Source organism: Arachis ipaensis, chromosome B4, assembly GCF_059453495.1.
Source record: "Arachis ipaensis isolate K30076 ecotype BB chromosome B4, ASM5945349v1, whole genome shotgun sequence".
Lineage (NCBI taxonomy): Eukaryota > Viridiplantae > Streptophyta > Magnoliopsida > Fabales > Fabaceae > Arachis > Arachis ipaensis.
The window spans coordinates 118,488,150-118,510,456 of NC_142439.1; the positions used below are offsets into that span (position 1 = coordinate 118,488,150).

Sequence of the window (22,307 nt, forward strand, 5' to 3'; positions counted from 1 at the left end):
TTATGCTTTCCTTCCATTTTTGTATGTTTCCTTTCCATCCTTTAAGTCATTCCTGCCTTTAGAAGATCTGAAACTACTCAACACACTAATCACGGCATCGAATGGAATTAAAGGTGATTAAAATAATTAATTTAAAAGCATAGGAAACATGTTTTTCACATACATCATATAATAAGGAAGGGAAAGTAAAACCATGCAATTAAGATGAATAAGTGGGTGAAGGATTGAATAAATCACTCAAACTAAGCACAAAATACATCATAAAATATGGGTTTATCAAAGCTAGAGTCCCAGATTTTACACTGCAGCCGTATCAAGTGCATCATCCAACTCTGGCTGCAGATTTTGAGCTGAAAACTACACTAATCAACTTGATGCCCAAGTTTCATGGCTTACCTGCTCAGGAGCCCATCAAGCACCTCAGGGATTTTCAGACAGCCTGTTCTACTATTAGGCGTCATGGTGCAAATGAAACTTCTATTCTGTTAACTGCCTTCCCATTTTCTCTTGAGGGAAAGATGAGGGAGTGGTACTACTCCCAACCTGAAGCAACTGTTACCAACTGGGATATGCTCAGGAGAGAATTCCTGGAAAAATACTTTCCAGCTGAAGTAACAGATAGATTGAGAAAATAGATTTCCTGCATCATTCAGGGTGAATCAAAAACTCTTTATGAGTACTGGGAGCACTTCAAGAACCTTCTAGAAGCATGCCCCCATCATATGATTGACAAGTTAGTGTTGATCAGCTACTTCACTCAAGGCATGAAGCCTCGGGATAAAACTACATTGGATGGTGCTAGTAATGGTTCCCTGAAAAAGTACAAGACCGCAGATGAAGCATGGCAACTGATCAGCGATCTAGCTGAGTCCACTCGGAATCACAGGCATAGAAACAGCCACTCAAAGACTGTTGCAGAGGTTTTCTCTAACAGTGAGACTACTGCCGTTACACAAGCTATATGTGAAATGACCAACCTACTGAAGCAGATGCAGTTGAATCAACAACAACAACAACAGTTTCTCCCACCACAACAAAGCCAACAACTGGTCCCCCAAAGAGTATGCAGAATATGTGCTGATTATAGTCATTATACTGATGAGTGTCCGCAGCTCCAACAAGAGGACAACACCGTAGCAGCTACTCATAATTTCTATGACCGCCCGAATCAAGGATACAATCAACAAGGCGGCAATTACAACCAAGGTGGGAACTATAACCAAAGGTGGCAAGACAACTCCAACCAGGGCTGGAGAGATAATTTCAACCATGGCTAGAGGGACAACTATAACAGAGGAGGCAGAGACAACAATGGAAATCAGAGGTGGCATAACAACAACAGACAGCAGAACCAGAACCAACCATACAGAGCACCTCACTTAAGGCAGTCCCAAGGACCCCAGCACAACCAACAACAGGCCCCTCAGATCACTTATTCGTCTTCCTCATCAAATGATGTGATGCTTTGTTCTCTTGCACAAGGACAACAAGACATGCAGACTACACTGAACTCTACTCTAAATGGTCTGAATGCCACTTTACAAGCTCTCATCTCTCGGATAGATTCATTACCTACTTCCACCAACCAACCTTCAAGCTCCAGTGGAATTCCTTCTCAACCCTTACCTAACCCCAAGGATGGCAGCAATGCCATCACCTTGAGGTCTGGAACCACACTGCAAGAGAGGAACCAGGAGGATGTATTAGTGAGCATTAAGGGGCTCACATTTTCCATTGACTTCTATATCTTGGAAATGCCCCCTAACAACTCAGGAAGACCATCATCAATCCTGCTTGGAAGACCATTCCTGAAGACTTTAAAGTTCAAATTGAATGCATTCTCAGGAGCTTACTCCTTTGAGATAGATGGCAGAGCAGTGAGTTTCAGTTTGAATGAAGCTATGAAGCACCCTCCGGAAGATCATTATATCTTTCAGTGCGACATCATTGATGAAACTGTAGCTGAAGTTCACCAAGAAAAAGTAGAAGAGAAGCACATGGAGCAAGGTCCAATTGTGGGGATACCCTCTGAACACAACAAGAATACTTTGCCATTATCATTAGCTCAAGATAATCCAGAGCCTAGCCATGAGCAGAAATTGGAATTAAAACCCCTTCTTCCCCACCTCAAGTATGCTTACCTTGAGGATAATCAGAATTTTCCAGTTATCATTGCAAGGGAACTCACTTCCCAACAGGAGGAGCAGCTGCTTAGTGTGCTGAAAAGACACAAGAAAGCAATTGGGTGGAGCTTGGCAGATATAGTAGGCATCAGCCCTCAGGTTTGTGAGCACAGGATATTCTTAGAAGAGGGATCAAAGCCTGTCCGTCAACCCCAAAGAAGATTAAATCCCACCATCTTAGAAGTTGTCAAGAAAGAAGTGACCAGGCTACTTGAAGTAGATATTATCTACCCCATCTCAGAGAGTGAATGGGTCAGTCCAGTACAAGTGGTGCCCAAGAAGTCTGGAGTCACAACAGTGAAGAATGAGCATGGAGAGCTCTTGACAACTAGAGTGCAGAATTCATGGAGAGTTTACATTGATTATAGGCGTCTCAACCAAGCTACTCGCAAGGATCACTACCCCTTGCCATTTATTGATCAGATGCTTGATCGCCTGTCAAGTTTCTACAGGAGATTCATTAAGGACTTCAGTAAGGTAGCATCGCCTTTATCCAGACTGCTGCAGAAAGATATTGAGTTCGAGTTCAGTGAAGATTGCATGCAAGCATTTGATAAGCTGAAGATCGCCCTGACTCAAGCTCCAATCGTGAGAGGACCATACTGGAGCCAGCCTTTTGAGATTATGTGTGATGCCTTCAACCATGCAGTAGGAGCGGTACTGGCTCAGCGTGAAGGTAAAGATCCTTTCGTAATTGCTTATGCGTCTAAGACCTTAGACGCTGCTTAGTCTAATTACACCACCACTAAAAAAGAGCTTCTAGCTATTGTTTTTGCTCTGGATAAATTCTGAGCCTATTTACTTGGTACTAAGGTGGTAGTGTACTCAGATCATGCAGCTCTAAAGTATTTATTAGCTAAAAAAGAGTCCAAGCCAAGGTTGATACGTTGGATACTGTTGCTGCAAGAATTTGATTTAGAGATTAAAGATAGGAGTAGTAACCAGAATTTAGTGGCAGACCACTTGAGTCGCCTTGAGCACATTAAGGATGACTTCACTCCTATCAATGATGCTTTTCCATTTGATAGCTTGCATGCAGTATCTGAAGTAGTTTCTTGGTATGCACCTGTAGCTAACTATCTAGTCAGCCATACTTTTCCTCCTAACTTTACTAAGCATCAGAGAGACAAGCTGAAAAGCGAGTCCAAATATTATATATGGGATGACCGATATTTATGGAGGTGTGGTGCTGACCAGGTAATTAGAAGGTATGTGCCATAATCAGAATTTCAGTCCATTTTAGAGGCCTGCCACTCTTCTGAGAGTGGAGGACATTTTGGCCCTCAAAGAACAGCTAGAAAAATTTTAGACTGTGGATTCTGGTGGCCTACTCTTTTTAAAGATGCTGCTGTTTTTTGTAAATCTTGTTTTCCATGCCAAAGGTTTGGTAATATATCCAAGAGGGATGAGATGCCTCAACAGATTATGCTTTTCTGTGAAATTTTTTATATTTGGGGCATTGACTTCATGGGTCCATTTCCAAACTCTAGTGGTTACCTTTATATACGGTTAGTTGTAGATTATGTCTCTAAATGGGTGGAAGCAATTCCTACTCGTACTGATGATATTAACACCATTGTTTCCTTTGTTAGAAACCACATTATCTGTCGTTTTGGATCACCACGAGCAATCGTGAGTGATCAAGGCACTCACTTTTGTAACAGGAGACTAGCAGGATTACTGAAGAAGCAAGGGATAGTTCACAAAGTAGCAAAAGCTTACCATCCCCAGACCAATGGGCAAGCAGAGGTATCTAACAGAGAAATAAAGTGCATTCTGGAGAAGATAGTAAAGCCTCATAGGAAGGACTGGAGTACCAGACTTGTTGATACACTCTGGGCATATAGAATAGCGTACAAGACACCCATTGGGATGAGCCCCTTCCGCTTACTGTACGGAAAGGCTTGCCACCTCCTAGTAGAGGTGGAACACAAGACTTTCTAGGCTGTGAGGGAGTGCAACATGAATTTTGAACAAGCTGGTGCTGAAAGGAAGCTACAACTAGCAGAACTGAAGACTCTTCATTTTTTGAATTTTTTTAATGTTTTTTAAAATGAAATTTATTTTTTGATTAAAAAAAGTCTTTTCCAGAGGAAAATTTCTTTCAATTTAAGTTGAAAGAAAAGTAAAAAAAGAATAAAAGGGTAGCTGGTTCTCCCCGAAATGCGTTGAGGCGCAGCAGTTGGTTTTGGAATAGCGATGGGATTTCTAAACAACCATTAACTATAACCCCAAAAGAACCAGATTCCGTAAGCAACATAGAGGAAGAATGAAAGGAATATCCCCTAGAAGCATATGACAACTCCAAGCGATACAAAGAGAAGATGAAGGTTGTCCATGACAAACATATCAAGAGAAGAGAGTTCAGACCAGGAGATCTGGTTCTCCTTTACAACTCCAGGCTGAGACTCAGGCCAGGCAAGCTGAGATTTAGATGGGAAGTCCCTACAGAGAAGAAAAGGAAGATTCATACGGAGTCTTCCACCTGCGTCATCCTTCAAGTTCCAATTGCATCAAGGTCAATGGACATCGCCTAAAGCTTTATCATGGTGAGAAGATGAAGGATCACAAGGAGTTAGAGGTCTTCCTCTTAGAAGACCCACCAACAGAAGCAGAATGAGCCTGAGGACCGTCCAACTTAAGGACGTAAAAGCAAAGTGCTAGGTGGAAGACAACCCACCATGGTATGATCGTTTCGTTTCAGTCTTAGTTTTTTTTATTTCATTCTACTTTATTTTTTCTTAGTGACTCTTCTCATAATCTCTGCATATAGTCTGCATTCTGCATTCAGAAAAAAAAGAAAGCACGCGACGCACGAACGTCTCCGACGCGTACGCATCATAAGTGCATGTGAAACAAAAGAAGAATGACACAGAGAGTTACGCGGGAGCATGACTGGAGGCGTACATTAGGCACTAACACGCCCACGCGTACGCGTCCCTGACGCGTACGCGTCGCTCGCGAAATCAGCCCTCCACGCGTGCGCGTCACCCACACACACGCGTGACCCTGCAAAATCGACGTAAAGGAGTGTATGGCCAGAGAGTTATGATAGTGTGGGGCTGGAATTGTGCTTGAAGCACAAGCCCTATCACGTGTACGCGTCCCTCACACGTCCGCGTGATTTTTCCAAATAAGGCCATTCACGCGTGCGCGTCCCTGACGCGCACGCGTCACCCTAAATTTTGGCAATGTGCGTTGGTGCACGAAATTGTGATCTCCAGGCTCGAACAAATCCTGGTAATGGCTCCAAAGCTTGGTGCTCTGATCTTAATTCATAATTGTCACAACTTCGATACAACTAACCAGCAAGTGCACTGGGTCGTCCAAGTAATACCTTACGTGAGTAAGGGTCGAATCCCACGGAGATTGTTGGTATGAAGCAAGCTATGGTCACCTTGCAAATCTCAGTCAGGCAGACATAAAGTGATAATGGAGTTTTCGAATATTATATAATAAAATAGGGATAGAAATACTTATGTAAATCATTGGTAGAAATTTCAGATAAGCAAATGGAGATGCTTTTCGTTCCTCTGAACCTCTGCTTTCCTGCTATCTTCATCCAATCAGTCTTACTCCTTTCCATGGCTGGCTTTATGCAAGGGCATCACCGTTGTCAGTGGCTACATCCCCTCCTCTCAGTGAATAATATGCTCACGCACCCTATCACGGCACGGCTATTCATCTGTCGGTTCTCGATCATGCTGGAATAGGATTCACCCTCCTTTTGCGTCTGTCACTAACGCCCAGCACTCGCGAGTTTGAAGCTCGTCACAGTCATTCAATCATTGAATCTTACTCAGAATACCACAGACAAGGTTTAGACCTTCCGGATTCTCTTGAATGCCGCCATCATTCTAGCTTACGCCACGAAGATTCTGGTTAGGAGATCTAAGAGATATTCATTCTAGCTTATTTCATGTAGAACAGAAGTGTTTGTCAGGCACGCGTTCATAAGGGAGAAGGATGATGAGCGTCACACATAATCATCACCTTCATCACGTTCTTGGGTGCGAATGGATATCTTAGAAGCGAAATAAGAAGAATTGAATAGAAAACAGTAGTACTTTGCATTAATCTTTGAGGAACAGCAGAGCTCCACACCTTAATCTATGGAGTGCAGAAACTCTACCGTATGAAAATACATAAGTGAAGGTCCAGGCATGGCCGAGATGGCCAGCCCCTAAAGTCTAAGAACAATGCGTTCAAAGATGATCCTAAGATCCTAAGATGATCAAAAGATACCCAATACAATAGTAAGAGGTCCTATTTATAATAAACTAGTCACTAGGATTTACATGAGTAAGTAATTGATGCATAAATCCACTTCCGGGACCCACTTGGTGTGTGTTTGGGCTGAGCTTAAGTGTAGCACGTGCAGAGGCCATTTGTGGAGTTGAACGCCAGTTTCTGTGCCAGTTTGGGCGTTCAACTCTGGTTTTGGATCCTTTTCTGGCGCTGGACGCCAGATTTGGGCAGAAGGCTGGCGTTGAACGCCAGTTTATGTCGTCAATTCTTGGCCAAAGTATGGACTATTATATATTGCTGGAAAGCCCTGGATGTCCACTTTCCAACGCAATTCGAAGCGTGCCATTTCGAGTTCTGTAGCTCCAGAAAATTCACTTTGAGTGCAGGGAGGTCAGAATCCAACAGCATCAGCAGTCCTTCTTCAACCTCTGAATCTGATTTCTGCTCAAGTCCCTCAATTTCAGCCAGAAAATACCTGAAATCACAGAAAAACACACAAACTCATAGTAAAGTCCAGAAATGTGAATTTAACATAAAAACTAATGAAAACATCCCTAAAAGTAACTAGATCCTACTAAAAACATACTAAAAACAATGTCAAAAAGCGTATAAATTATCCGCTCATCACAACACCAAACTTAAATTGTTGCTTGTCCCCAAGCAACTGAAAATCAAATAGGATAAAAAGAAGAGAATATACTACAAATTCCAAACTATCAATGAAACAGAGCTTCAATCATATGAGCGGGACTTATAGCTTTTTGCCTCTTGAATAGTTTTGGCATCTCACTTCATCCATTGAGGTTCAGAATGATTGGCATCTATAGGAACTTCAGATTTCGAATAGTGTTATTGACTCTCCTAGTTCAGTATGATGATTCTTGAACACAGCTTCTTTATGAGTCTTGGCCGTGGCCCTAAGCACTTTGTTTTCCAGTATTACCACCGGATACATAAATGCCACAGACACATAATTGGGTGAACCTTTTCAGATTGTGACTCAGCTTTGCTAAAGTCCCCAATTAGAGGTGTCCAGGGTTCTTGAGCACACTCTTTTTTTTGTTTTGGACCTTGACTTTAACCGCTCAGTCTCAAGTTTTCACTTGACACCTACACGCCACAAGCACATGGTTAGGGACAGCTTGGTTTAGCCGCTTAGACCAGGATTTTATTCCTTTAGGCCCTCCTATCCACTGATGCTCAAAGCCTTGGGATCCTTTTTTATTTGCCCTTGCCTTTTGGTTTTAAGGGTTATTGGCTTTTTCTGCTTGCTTTTTATATTTTTTTTCTTTCTTTTTTTTTTTTGCCTATTTTTTCTTCTTTTTTTTTTTCTGCAAGCTTTGTTCTTTGCTGCTTTTTCTTGCTTCAAGAATCATTTTTATAATTTTTCAGATTATCAAATAACATGTCTCCTAGTCATCATTCTTTCAAGAGCCAACACATTTAACATTCTTAAACAACAACTTCAAAAGACATATGCACTGTTCAAGCATTCATTCAGAAAACAAGAAGCATTGTCACCACATCAATATAATTAAGCTAAGTTCAAGGATAAATTCGAAACTCATGTACTTCTTGTTCTTTTGAATTAAAACATTTTTCATTTAAGAAAGGTGATGGATTCATAGGACATTCATAACTTTAAGACAAAGTTACTAACTACTAATGATCATGTAATGAAGGCACAAACATAGATAAGCACATAACATAGAAAACAAAAAACAGAAGAAAGAAGAACAAGGAATGAATCCACCTTAGTGATGGTGGCGTTTCCTTCTTGAGGAACCAATGATGTCCTTGAGCTCTTCTATGTCTCTTCCTTGTCTTTGTTGCTCCTCCCTCATTGCTTTTTGATCTTCTCTTATTTCATGAAGCATGATGGAGTGCTCTTGATGTTCCACCCTTAGTTGTCCCATATTGGAACTCAATTCTCCTAGGGAGGTGTTGATTTGCTCCCAATAGTTTTGTGGAGGAAAGTGCATTTGAGGCATTTCCGGAATCTCATGGTGATGAGCTTCTTGCGCCTCTTGAGCTCCATGACTGGGCTCTCTTGCTTGCTCCATCTTTTTCTTAGTGATGGGCTTGTCCTCTTTGATGAGGATATCTCCCTCTATGTCAATCCCAGCTGAATTGCATAGGTGGCAAATGAGGTGAGGAAAGGCTAACCTTGCCATAGTGGAGGACTTGTCAGCCACCTTGTAGAGTTCTTGAGGTATAATCTCATGAACTTCCACCTCTTCTCCAATCATGATGCTATGGATCATGATGGCCCAGTCTATAGTAACTTCAGACCGGTTGCTAGTGGGAATGATTGAGCATTGAATGAACTCCAACCATCCTCTAGCTATAGGCTTGAGGTCCAATCTTCTTAGTTGAACCGGTTTGCCTTTGGAGTCAACCTTCCATTGAGCTCCTTCTACACATATGTCCATAAGGACTTGGTCCAACCTTTGATCAAAGTTGACTCTCCTTGTGTAGGGGCGTGCGTTCTCTTCCATGTATGGCAAGTTGAACGCCAACCTCACATTTTCCGGACTAAAATCCAAGTATTTCCCCCGAACCATTGTAACATAGTTCTTTGGATCCGGGTTCTTACTTTGGTCATGGTTCTTGGTGATCCATGCATTGGCATAGAACTCTTGAACCATTAGGATGCCGACTTGTTGGATGGGATTTGTTAGAACTTCCCACCCTCTTCTTTGAATTTCATGTCGGATCTCCGGATACTCATTTCTTTTGAGTTTGAAAGGGACCTCAGGGATCACCTTCTTCTTGGCCACAACATCATAGAAGTGGTCTTGATGGGCTTTGGAGATGAACCTTTCCATCTCCCATGACTCGGATGTGGAAGTTTTTGTCTTCCCTTTCCCTCTTCTAGAGGATTCTCCGGTCTTGGGTGCCATCAATGGTAATGGAAAAACAAAAAAGCTATGCTTTTACCACACCAAACTTAGAATATTGCTCGCCCTCGAGCAATAAACAAAAGAATAGATGAAGAAGAAGAAGAAATGGAGGAGAGGGAGAGAGGGGAGTGTTTCGGCCAAGAAGGGTGTAGAGGGGTATGTTGTGTGAATTTGATGAAGAATGGAGGGCTTTATATAGGGAAGGGAGGGGGGTTAAGGTTCGGCCATATGGGTGGGTTTGGGTGGGAAATTGGTTTTGAATTTTGAAGGTAGGTGGATTTTATGAGGTAGGTTTATGGGGAAGAGTGGATGGATGTGAGTGGTGAAGAGGTGATGGAGAAGAGAGATTGAGGTGATAGGTGAAGGGTTTTTGGGAAGAGTGTTTATGGGGTTGTGTGAAAGAGAATGGTGAGAAGAAGTGAGTGGAGGTAGGTGGGGATCCTGTGGGGTCCACAGATCCTGAGTGGATCCTGTGGGGTCCACAGATCCTGAGGTGTCAAGGCATTTACATCCCTGCACCCATTAGGCATGTAAAAATGCCCTTGTGCCCAACTCTGGGCGTTCAGCGCCAGGTTGGTGGCCATTTTGGGCGTTCAACGCCCATTTGTGTGCCATTTCTGGCGTTGAACGCCAGAACCATGCCTGTTCTGGCGTTCAGCGCCCAGAAGCTGCCCATTTTGTGCGTTCAGCGCCAGAACCATGCTCTGTTCTGGTGCTGAACACCAGACAGATGCTCCTCCAGGGTGTGATTTTTCTTCTGCTGTTTTTGATTTCGTTTTCAATTTTTCTATTTATTTTGTGACTCCACATGATCATGAACCTAAGAAAACATGAAAAACAATAAAAATAAGAATTAGATAAACATTGGGTTGCCTCCCAACAAGCGCTTCTTTAATGTCAATAGCTTGACAGTGGGCTCTCATGGAACCTCACAGATGTGCAGAGCTTTGTTGAGACTCTCCAACACCAAACTTAGAGTTTGACTGTGGGGGCTCTGGTTGACTCTGCTTTGAGAGAAGCTTTTCATGCTTCCTCTTCATGGTTGCAGAGGAAGATCCTTGAGTTGTAAACACAAGGGAGTCCTCATTCCATTGAAGGACTATTTCACCTCTGTCAACATCAATCACAGCTCTTGCTGTGGCCAGGAAAGGTCTTCCTAGGATGATGGATTCATCCTCTTCCTTTCCAGTATCCAGGACTATGAAATCAGCAGGTATGTAAAGGCCCTCAACCTTTACTAATACATCTTCTACTTGTCCATAAGCCTGTTTTCTTGAGCTGTCTGCCATCTCTAGTGAGATTTTAGCAGCTTGCACCCCATAGATTCCCAGTTTCTCTATTACAGAGAGGGGCATGAGGTTTATTCCTGAACCAAGGTCACACAGAGCCTTAAAGATCATGGTGCCTATGGTACAAGGTATTATGAACTTTCCAGGATCCCGTCTCTTCTGAGGCAATGTCAGTTGATCCAGATCACTTAGTTCATTGATGAACAAGGGAGGTTCAACTTCCCAAGTATCAATGCCAAATAATTTGGCATTCAGCTTCATGATTCCACCAAGAAACTTGGCAGTTTGCTCTTCAGTAACATCCTCATTCTCTTCAGAAGAGGTATACTCATCAGAGCTCATGAAGGGTATAAGGAGGTTCAATGGAATCTCTATGGTCTCTAGATGAGCCTCAGAGTCCTTTGGTTCCTCAGAGGGAAGCTCCTTATTGACCACTGGACGTCCCAGGAGGTCTTCCTCCTTGGGATTCACGTCCTCTCCTCTCCTCACAGGTTCGGCCATGGCGCTTATGTCAATGGCCTTGCACTCTCCTTTTGGGTTCTCTTCTGTATTGCTTGGGAGAGTACTAGGAGGGATTTCAGTGATCCTTTTACTCAGCTGGCCCACTTGTGCTTCCAGATTTCTAATGGAAGACCTTGTTTCATTCATGAAACTTACAGTGGCCTTAGATAGATCAGAGACTAGATTTGCTAAATTAGAAGCATTTTGTTCAGAGTTCTCTGTCTGTTGCTGAGTTGATGATGGAAAAGGCTTGCTATTGCTAAACCTGTTTCTTCCACCATTATTAAAGCCTTGTTGAGGCTTTTGATCCTTCCATGAGAAATTTGGATGATTTCTCCATGATGAGTTATAGGTGTTTCCATAAGGTTCACCTAAGTAATTTACCTCTGCTATTGCAGGGTTCTCAGGATCATAGGCTTCTTCTTCAGAAGATGCCTCTTGAGTACTGTTGGATGCAGCTTGCATTCCATGCAGACTCTGAGAAATCATATTGACTTGCTGAGTCAATATTTTGTTCTGAGCCAATATGGCATTCAGAGTATCAACTTCAAGAACTCCTTTCTTCATAGGCGTCCCATTACTCACAGGATTCCTTTCAGAAGTGTACATGAACTGGTTATTAGCAACCATGTCAATGAGTTCTTGAGCTTCTGCAGGCGTTTTCTTTAGGTGAATGGATCCACCTGCAGAGGTATCCAATGACATCTTTGATAACTCAGATAAACCATCATAGAATATATCCAGGATGGTCCATTCTGAAAGCATGTCAGAAGGACACTTTTTAGTCAACTATTTGTATCTTTTCCAAGCTTCATAGAGGGATTCACCTTCTTTCTGTCTGAAGGTTTGAACATCAGCTCTAAGCTTGCTCAGCTTTTGAGGAGGAAAGTACTTGGCTAAGAAATCCGTGACCAGCTTATCCCAAGAGTTCAGGCTGTCTTTAGGTTGAGAATCCAACCATAATCTAGCTCTGTCTCTTACAGCAAAAGGGAAAAGCATGAGCCTGTAGACTTCAGGATCTACTCCATTAGTCTTAACAGTATCACATATCTGCAAGAATTCAGTTAAGAACTGAAAAGGATCTTCAGATGGAAGTCCATGAAACTTGCAGTTCTGCTGCATCAGAGAAACTAATTGAGGTTTCAGCTCAAAGTTGTTTGCTCCAATGGCAGGAATGGAGATGCTTCTTCCATGTAAATTGGAATTAGGTGCAGTAAAGTCACCAAGCATCTTCCTTACATTATTATTATTTTCGGCTGCCATCTCCTTTTCCTGTTTGAAAATTTCTGAAAGGTTATCTCTGGATTGTTGTATTTTGGCTTCTCTTAGTTTCCTTTTTAGAGTCCTTTCAGGTTCTGGATCTGCTTCCACAAGAATGTTCTTATCCTTGCTCCTGCTCATATGACAAAGAAGAAGGCACAGAAAAATAATAATAATAATAATAGAGATCCTTTATTCCACAGTATAGGGATCCCTGTGTGAGTAGAAGAAGAGGGGGAGACAAAGAATGTAATATAATGGAAGAAACACAACTGTGAGGAGGCTAGAGATGTGAGATGAGATGTTAGGATATGAATGAATAAATAGAGTAAGATGGGGGAGGGAAAATTTTCGAAAATTATTTTGAAAAAGAGTTAGTGATTTTTGAAAATAGTTTTTGAAAAATGTTTAGTATTTATTTAATTTTTTTTTTTGAAATATTTTGAAATAAAAATAAAAATAATTAGTTAATTAAAAAGAAATTTTGAAAAAGGGGGAGATATTTTTGAAAATTTAGAAAGAGAGAATTAGTTAGGTGGTTTTGAAAAAGTTAAGAAACAAACAAAAAGTTAGTTAGTTAGTTGAAACAAACTTTGAAAAGATAAGAAGTTAGGAAGTTAGAAAAGATATTTTGAAAAGATATTTTTGAAAAAGATAAGATAATAAGATATTTTTGAAAAGATATGATTGAAATTAGTTTTGAAAAAGATTTGATTTTTTAAAATCACAATTAATGACTTGATTCATAAGAAATCACAAGATATGATTCTAGAACTTAAAGTTTGAATCTTTCTTAACAAGTAAGTAACAAACTTCAAATTTTTGAATCAAAACATTAATTGTTTATGTTATTTTCGAAAATTTAATAAAAAAATAAGAAAAATATTTTTGAAAAATATTTTTGGAATTTTCGAAAATAACTAAGAATTTTGAAAAAGATTTGATTTTTGAAAAAGATTTTGAAAAAGATAAGATTTTCAAATTGAAAATTTGATTTGACTTATGAGAAACAATTTTATTTTAAAAATTTTTGAAAAAGTCAACTTAAATTTTCGAATTTGATGAGAGAAAAAGGGAAAGATATTTTTTTGATTTTTGAATTTTTAATGAAAAACATGAAAATGATGCAATGCATGAAATTTTTAGATCAAAACATGTGATGCATGCAAGAATGCTATGAATGTCAAGATGAACACCAAGAACACTTTGAATGCCAAGATGAACATCATAGACACAATTTTGAAAAACTTTTAATGCAAAGAAAACATGCAAGACACCAAACTTAGAATTCTTTAATGCTTACGCACTAAGAATTCAAGAATGCATATGATAAACATGAAAAGACACAAAACAAAAAATCATCAAGATCAAACAAGAAGACTTACCAAGAACAACTTGAAGATCATGAAGAACACTATGAATGCATGATATTTTCGAAAAAAATGCAAGATGCATATGCAAGTGACACCAAACTTATGATATGACTCAAGACTCAAACAAGAAACAGAAAAATATTTTTGATTTTTATGATTTTCTAATTTTTTTTGGATTTTTATTTTATATTTTTCGAAAATTATTTAGAAAGAAAGAAAAAATAAGGATTCCAAAACTTTTAATATGAATTCCAGGAATCTTGCATTTTTAGTCTAAAGCTTCAGTCCAGGAATTAGACATGGCTCACTAGCCAGCCAAGCTTTCAAAGAAAGCTCCAGTCCAAAACACTAGACATGGCCAATGGCCAGCCAAGCTTCAGCATGTAACACCAGAGTATATTGTTCTTGATAACAAATTGCTGCTCATCATTTACCAAGTATGTAACTTGCCTCTGATGGTTTGGAAGCCTCAGTCCAAAAGAATTTAGACATGGCTTTACAGCCAGCCAGGCTTCACATGCTTCATGAAACACTAGAATTCATTCTTAAAAATCTTGAATAAAATTTTTGAAAACATTTTTATTTTTTTCGAAAACAGATGAGAGATTTTTGAAAATATTTTTTTTTGAAAAATTTTTGAAAACAAAACGAAAAGAAAATTACCTAATCTGAGCAACAAGATGAACCGTCAGTTGTCCAAACTCAAACAATCCCCGGCAACGGCGCCAAAAACTTGGTGCTGTTGCCAGATCAAAAGGGAATCTGGCACTGATGTTACCGGACCAAAAGCTTGCCGAAGACTCAAACAATCCCCGGCAACGGCGCCAAAAACTTGGTGCACGAAATTGTGATCTCCAGGCTCGAACAAATCCTGGTAATGGCTCCAAAGCTTGGTGCTCTGATCTTAATTCATAATTGTCACAACTTCGATACAACTAACCAGCAAGTGCACTGGGTCGTCCAAGTAATACCTTACGTGAGTAAGGGTCGAATCCCACGGAGATTGTTGGTATGAAGCAAGCTATGGTCACCTTGCAAATCTCAGTCAGGCAGACATAAAGTGATAATAGAGTTTTCGAATATTATATAATAAAATAGGGATAGAAATACTTATGTAAATCATTGGTAGAAATTTCAGATAAGCGAATGGAGATGCTTTTCGTTCCTCTGAACCTCTGCTTTCCTGCTATCTTCATCCAATCAGTCTTACTCCTTTCCATGGCTGGCTTTATGCAAGGGCATCACCGTTGTCAGTGGCTACATCCCCTCCTCTCAGTGAATAATATGCTCACGCACCCTGTCACGGCATGGCTATTCATCTGTCGGTTCTCGATCATGCTGGAATAGGATTCACCCTCCTTTTGCGTCTGTCACTAACGCCCAGCACTCGCGAGTTTGAAGCTCGTCACAGTCATTCAATCATTGAATCCTACTCAGAATACCACAGACAAGGTTTAGACCTTCCGGATTCTCTTGAATGCCGCCATCATTCTAGCTTACGCCACGAAGATTCTGGTTAGGAGATCTAAGAGATATTCATTCTAGCTTATTTCATGTAGAACAGAAGTGTTTGTCAGGCACGCGTTCATAAGGGAGAAGGATGATGAGCGTCACACATAATCATCACCTTCATCACGTTCTTGGGTGCGAATGGATATCTTAGAAGCGAAATAAGAAGAATTGAATAGAAAACAGTAGTACTTTGCATTAATCTTTGAGGAACAGCAGAGCTCCACACCTTAATCTATGGAGTGCAGAAACTCTACCGTATGAAAATACATAAGTGAAGGTCCAGGCATGGCCGAGATGGCCAGCCCCTAAAGTCTAAGAACAATGCGTTCAAAGATGATCCTAAGATCCTAAGATGATCAAAAGATACCCAATACAATAGTAAGAGGTCCTATTTATAATAAACTAGTCACTAGGGTTTACATGAGTAAGTAATTGATGCATAAATCCACTTCCGGGGCCCACTTGGTGTGTGTTTGGGCTGAGCTTAAGTGTAGCACGTGCAGAGGCCATTTGTGGAGTTGAACGCCAGTTTCTGTGCCAGTTTGGGCGTTCAACTCTGGTTTTGGATCCTTTTCTGGCGCTGGACGCCAGATTTGGGCAGAAGGCTGGCGTTGAACGCCAGTTTACGTCGTCAATTCTTGGCCAAAGTATGGACTATTATATATTGCTGGAAAGCCCTGGATGTCTACTTTCCAACGCAATTCGAAGCGCGCCATTTCGAGTTCTGTAGCTCCAGAAAATCCACTTTGAGTGCAGGGAGGTCAGAATCCAACAGCATCAGCAGTCCTTCTTCAACCTCTGAATCTGATTTCTGCTCAAGTCCCTCAATTTCCGCCAGAAAATACCTGAAATCACAGAAAAACACACAAACTCATAGTAAAGTCCAGAAATGTGAATTTAACATAAAAACTAATGAAAATATCCCTAAAAGTAACTAGATCCTACTAAAAACAATGTCAAAAAGCGTATAAATTATCCGCTCATCATGCGTATTAAAACAGAGAGTTATGCGTACGCAAGACTGCTCTCGTGCCAATAGCACAATTCAGGTCACGCGTACGCGTCCCTGACGCATCCGCGTCACTTGAAAATAGCCCAAATCACGCGAACGCGTGATTCACGCGTCCATGTCGCATGCGACGCACAGTTTATCCAGATCAGCGCCAGAATTCCTATCTTTTCTTCCCTAATCCCAATTTTTCTTCCTTCTTCTTAATTCTTTCTTCTTCCTTCTCCCTTCTTTATTCCTTCTTATTTTTTTCCTTTCTTCTTTCCCTCTTCATCTTCTTCATCAAGGTTTTCTTTTCTTCTTCCACTTTTACTCTTCAATTATTATTTTAATTTATATTTTCTTCTTCTTTTTCTTTTTAATTTCATAATCTATGTTTTCTTAGTCTTTCTTTTTCTTTTTACATCCTTTTAATTGGTGTTAGAAATTTAATTGGGTGATTATTTTCTTCTATAATTGCTCATGGATTATTAAGGAATTATTTGACAATTATTAATTATCTTAGGTTGCTTGCATGTTCAAATTTAATATTTTCAATAACATATTTACCATGCATGCTAAGTGTTTGTGAAAAAGTCCGTATGGCATTGTGCATTTTTAAATTATTCTATTCTTCTACTCTAATGCATGTTTTTCACAAAACCTCTTTCAATATATTATTAATTGAATATAATTGTCAATACAAACAGATTGTTAGTTTGAAACACTTGATAATCAAATTGGGCAATTAATGCTTGATCTATGCTACTCATGCCTTTGCTAGCATGCCAATAAACATCTTGCATCTACTTGCCATTATATGCACTTGCTATATTTCCATTGATGAACTTATCACATATAGTCGCGACCATGTGTTAATGACATCCTTCTTTACCATGCATTGATTATCACTTGTACCATCCTCTTCCTTGCTCTAACCTTTAGCTTTAAAAGTTACTTTTCTTTTCCCTTTCCAGGATGGCCACCAAGAAGGGTAAAGAGAAAGCTACTCCTAAACCACTGGCAAGGAAAGGAACAAAAAGAGCACTAACTGCGGAGCCGTCTTCAACAGCAGTAAAGCCTCAACAAAGCAAGTCAAGAGGATCATCAAGGTCGATGAAAAAGAAAAAGCCTTCCCAGCAAAGGACACTGTGCGGTTCACTAACCGCTACTGTGAGCAGATGTTCCCCATTCTGGCTGAGAGGAACTACAACAATGAGCACCTACTCATCCTCCCACCCACATTGTTGATTTTGTTGAGCCCCGAATTGAACGCAGACACTAGGGATTCTTATGGAGACAACCACGGCAGGTTAATCTTTCATGGTAGTCGAATTCTACTCCAATTTTCACATGCCAACACTGCAGTCTATCTATGTCCGTCAGAAGCAAGTCCCCAAAACTGAAAAAGCCATTCAGCAAGCTTTAGATCTTCCCCCTGCTCCAGAAGGATTGGACGTACTCCAAGAAGCTTCTTTCAAACACCAGACATACCAATTTGACTGGGCCACCGTTCTCAGAGTTATAACACAACCTGGCAGCAGATGGATCTATAGATACCATCGATCCTGACCTAAGGGAATATTGGCTTCAGCACTCATCTTGGAGGCTCGAGTGTGGGCACAGATTATGTCCCACTACGTCTTTCCGAGCACTCACAAGTTCTCCTTCGCTGCAGACATGGATGTTCTACTCTGGTGTATCCTTACAAACCAGCCTCTTAACTTACCAAGACACATCCGGGATGCCATGGGACACGTACAAATTGCGGGCAACTTACCTTTTTCCGCCTTGGTTTCAGATCTAGTCTCGGTAGCCGGAGTTTCCTACAAAGTTGGGGACACCAAGGCCATGATTCCACGGGATGATCAGTACGTCCCCAACGGAAAGTACATCAGACCTCCAGCAGCCACTATCAATTGGACCATAAAACCGACAGAAGATATCCCTTCTCCTTCCATATCACAAGAACCTTCAACAAATCAGCTACTCCTTCAGATACTGGAGAGGTTGGACCGGCTTGACCGGCAGGCAAAGCGAATGGAGCACCGTAACAAGCACAAATTTATATACCTCAAGGAGCTGATTGTTGGCAACTACCCACATGAAGAAGATCCAGACACTCTGGACTCCACTTCATCTACTAGCACAGGGAGCCATGATAATCCCAACCGTGGAGATACTGCTACCAGCCCCCCTTTGTTCCTGACTGATGGCACCGAGGACGGTGCCAAGCTTTAAGTGTGGGGAGGTCGGTCAGTACCTGACTTTCGGAGGTAACTGCTCTTTCTTAACACCAATAAATTATTTATTTTTCTTTTGTTTAGGATAGAATAGATTGCATAGTAATAGGTATTTGCATGCATGTTCTAATTGGTTGAAAAATAATAAGTTTCTTTTCAAGACTCTATTTTGAAAATTTCACTAATTCAAATTAAAATTTTGTGTTAAATTTGTTTGAAAACTGTAAATTGGAACATGGTTTAAAGCTAGAACACACAACCTGTGAGAATTGAGCTTAATTACATGGTTACATTATTTAACCATAATATTTTATTATTGTGTGTTTTTTTTCTCTATGATTGTAATTTATATTTTGTTCCATCCTATATGTCCAATGTTTAATATATTATATGCATGCATATGATTGAGGCTATTGTTTTATTAGCTCACTTAATCCAAATAGTCTACCCTTTTATGTCACCTTTGTTAGCCACTTTGAGCCTTTTTATCCCCCTTGTTTTATATTTTACCACATCACTAGCCTTAAGCGGAAAAACAATTTAATCACCCCAAATTGAATCTTTGGTTAGCTTAAGATAGAGATTGTGTGTTAACTAAGTGTGGAAAAACTGTGGGAACATGGGTTAATAGGGAATGTGTTATGATAAAATATTAGGAATTTGGGTTACTACTCATGTAAGACCAGAAAATTTAAAAATCCAGGTGCATTGATAAGCTATGTTTACTTTTATTTAAAAAAAATAAATCCAAAAATATTCAATAATTGATTAAATAAATAAGGGGACAAAATTTCCCCAATGTTAAGTTAATGAAAAGATCAATGCATAGGTGATACAAATTAAAAGAAGAGTTGAAGCATGAGTATGTAATGCAAAAGTGGGAAATTTTGGGTAGCTAGGCATGAATTTAAAAGTATATAGAGTATGTATAGGTGAAGGCGTAGGTTGATCAAGGATTCAATTTATAGCTCACTTAGCCATATATATACCCTCACCTTTACCTTGGCCCCATTACAACCTTGAAAAGACCTCATGATGTTTGCATTGGTACATTAAATACTTATTGATTGGTTAGGTGAAGAACAAAGTTTAGAAAGCATGACTAGGAAAAAGTAGAGTGATTACCCTATACACTTGAGTGATTAGAGTGCATATACACCATCACTGAGGGTTCAATGCTTGATTCTATGTTCCCTGCTTTCATGAGCTGTCTTCTTACAAGTTTACTTGTTTTACTGTATGATTTTAATTAGTGATATTTGATTTATATTTGTCTTGAAGAACTTATTTACTTTTAACCAAGCAGGCAAAATCATTTTAGCATATAGTTGCATTCATAGGTTGCATTGCATTGCATGAGTCTTACTTTCCCTTAATTAGTCTTTTAATCTCCTTAAGCTAAGCATGAGGACATGCTAATGTTTAAGTGTGGGGAGGTTGATAAACCACTATTTTATGGTTTATCTTGTGTTTAATTGAATGGTTTCATCAAGTCTTTACTCACTTATTCATATGATTTGCATGATTTTACAATCCCTTCCTAGTTTTGTTCTATGGTTGAAAACTTGCTTCCTAGAGATCTTTAATTTGTATATTTTAATTCTCCTTTATACCATTTGATGCCGTGATCCGTGTGTTAAGTGTTTCAAGCTTTATAGGGCAGGAATGGCTTAGAGAATGGAGAGGAAGCTTGCAAAAATGGAAGGAACACAAGAAACCAAGGAGATAACCAGCGAGCATCGACGCGCACGTATGGCTCACACGAGCGCGTGATATGGAGAACTTTACAGCGAACGTGCGCATGCCTGACGCGTACGCGTGGATTGGAGTTTGCACAAAGACGCGCACGCGTGACACGCCAAAACGACCAGCGACGCGCACGCGTGACATGCGCGATTTGCACAATTAACAGAAAATGCTGGGGGCAATTTTGGGCCGAGTTTTGACCCAGTTTCCGGCGCAGAAACACAAACTAGAGCCAGGGAACATGAAGAGACTCAACACACATTCTCATTAGCATAGTTTTAGTTTTTAGATCTGAATCTAGAGAGAAAATTACTCTTCCTCTAGGTTTTTCTTTTACATTCATAGTTTCATAGTTTATTGCTTTTGCTTTGGATATTGAAGAGTCATCACCTCCGTTGAAAATACTATTCTAGTTTGTTTCCTTACTCTTTTATTTATTCCATATTCTTAATTCTTGTTTAGAGTTACAATTGGATTATTTTCATGGATTGTTAATGCAAAGGATTACTTTTATTTTTAATTAAATTGCAGTTATTATCTATCATGTCTTTCTTTTATTCCCTTTTTAATTCTATACAAGTAATTCTCATGTCAATGGAGTATATTCCCAACTTGACATGGGGGTTGATTAAAAGGAGACACTTGAGTTGGAATGCTCAAGTGAATAGTTAAATTGGAAGTTGTTGGATAATTCTGTATTTACTAACGCTAGACCTTCCCAAGGGAGCGGACTAGGATTTACAAATAAGAGTTAGCTCAATCACTTGACTTTTCTTTATTTAGTAAGGGTTAACTAAGTGAAAACAACAACCTCTTTATACTACACTTGAGAGAATTCCAACAAGGATAGAACTTCCAATTAATCATTCCCCCAGTCAAGGCCTTTTATTTTGAATATTATAAATCCCTTTAAATTTTCACTGCTTTAATTTACAATTATTTATTTGCCCATTGCCCAAACTCAAAATTACCCAGAAAACTCCTGATTAATAAATTAGCACCTCTTTGTCAACTCGTTGAGAGACGACCTGGGACTCATACTCCCATTATTTTTATTCTAAACTTTTGTGACAACCTTTATAAATTGATGAGGCAGATTTTTGCTGGCTAAGAGCTATACTCGAAACGTATCCCCTATATTGATCTCTTAATTGGTCATACTTCCGCCTCGCATCAACCTCCAATATATATATAGAGTAAAGTATCGTTTTTGTCCCCAATATTTGGGGTAAGTCCCAAAGTTGTTCCTAACGTTTCAATCATCTTATTTAAGTCCCTAACATTTCAAAACTGACTCAATATTGTCCTATCGTTAGGGATCCATTAACAGAATTGACGGTGGGACAAAATTGAGACGATTTTGAAATGTTAGGGACTTAAATAGGACGAAAACATTGGGGACAAAGATGATACATAGAAATAAACTTTAATTTTATCCTTCAATAATATCAATTTTTTTACTGTACATAGTATTCAATTATTTTTTAATCACATCTAAGTAAATTACACTTAATCATATTACTTTCATTTTAAATAAATTAATTTTTTTATAATTTTACTCTTAAAGATTTTTAGTTATCATGAAATATTTGTAGAATGACTAGTATATAACCTTGCAGAAAAGAAAAAAATATATACAATAAAATATAAATTATACCTTTTGTCTCTAATGTATCAAAATTCTTTAAAGTTATAAAAAAATAAATTTATTTAAAATGAAAGTAATGTGATTAAGTGTAATTTATTTAGATGTAATTAAAAAATAATTGAATACTATGTACAGTAAAAAATTAATATTATTGAAAGATAAAATTAAATTAAAATTTATTTCTATGTATCGTTTTTGTCCCTAACATTTTCGTCCTATTTAAGTCCCTAGCGTTTCAAAATCGTCTCAATTTTGTCCCGCCGTCAATTCTGTTAATGGATCCTTAACGACAGGACAACATTGAGTCAATTTTGAAACGTTAGGGACTTAAATAGGACGATTGAAACGTTAGGGACAACTTTGGGACTTACCCCAAACGTTGGGGACAAAAACGATACTTTACACTATATATA

The 22,307-nt window shown here is 39.4% G+C and overlaps 1 non-coding gene across 1 annotated transcript; it reads left to right on the top strand.

Moving 5' to 3' along the window:
- Positions 1–11,883: 11,883 nt before the first annotated feature.
- On the top strand, positions 11,884–11,991 carry LOC148568938 (small nucleolar RNA R71). Its single transcript, XR_015882468.1, has one exon. It is a non-coding gene; the product is annotated as a small nucleolar RNA R71 (small nucleolar RNA).
- The last annotated feature ends 10,316 nt before the right edge of the window (positions 11,992–22,307 follow it).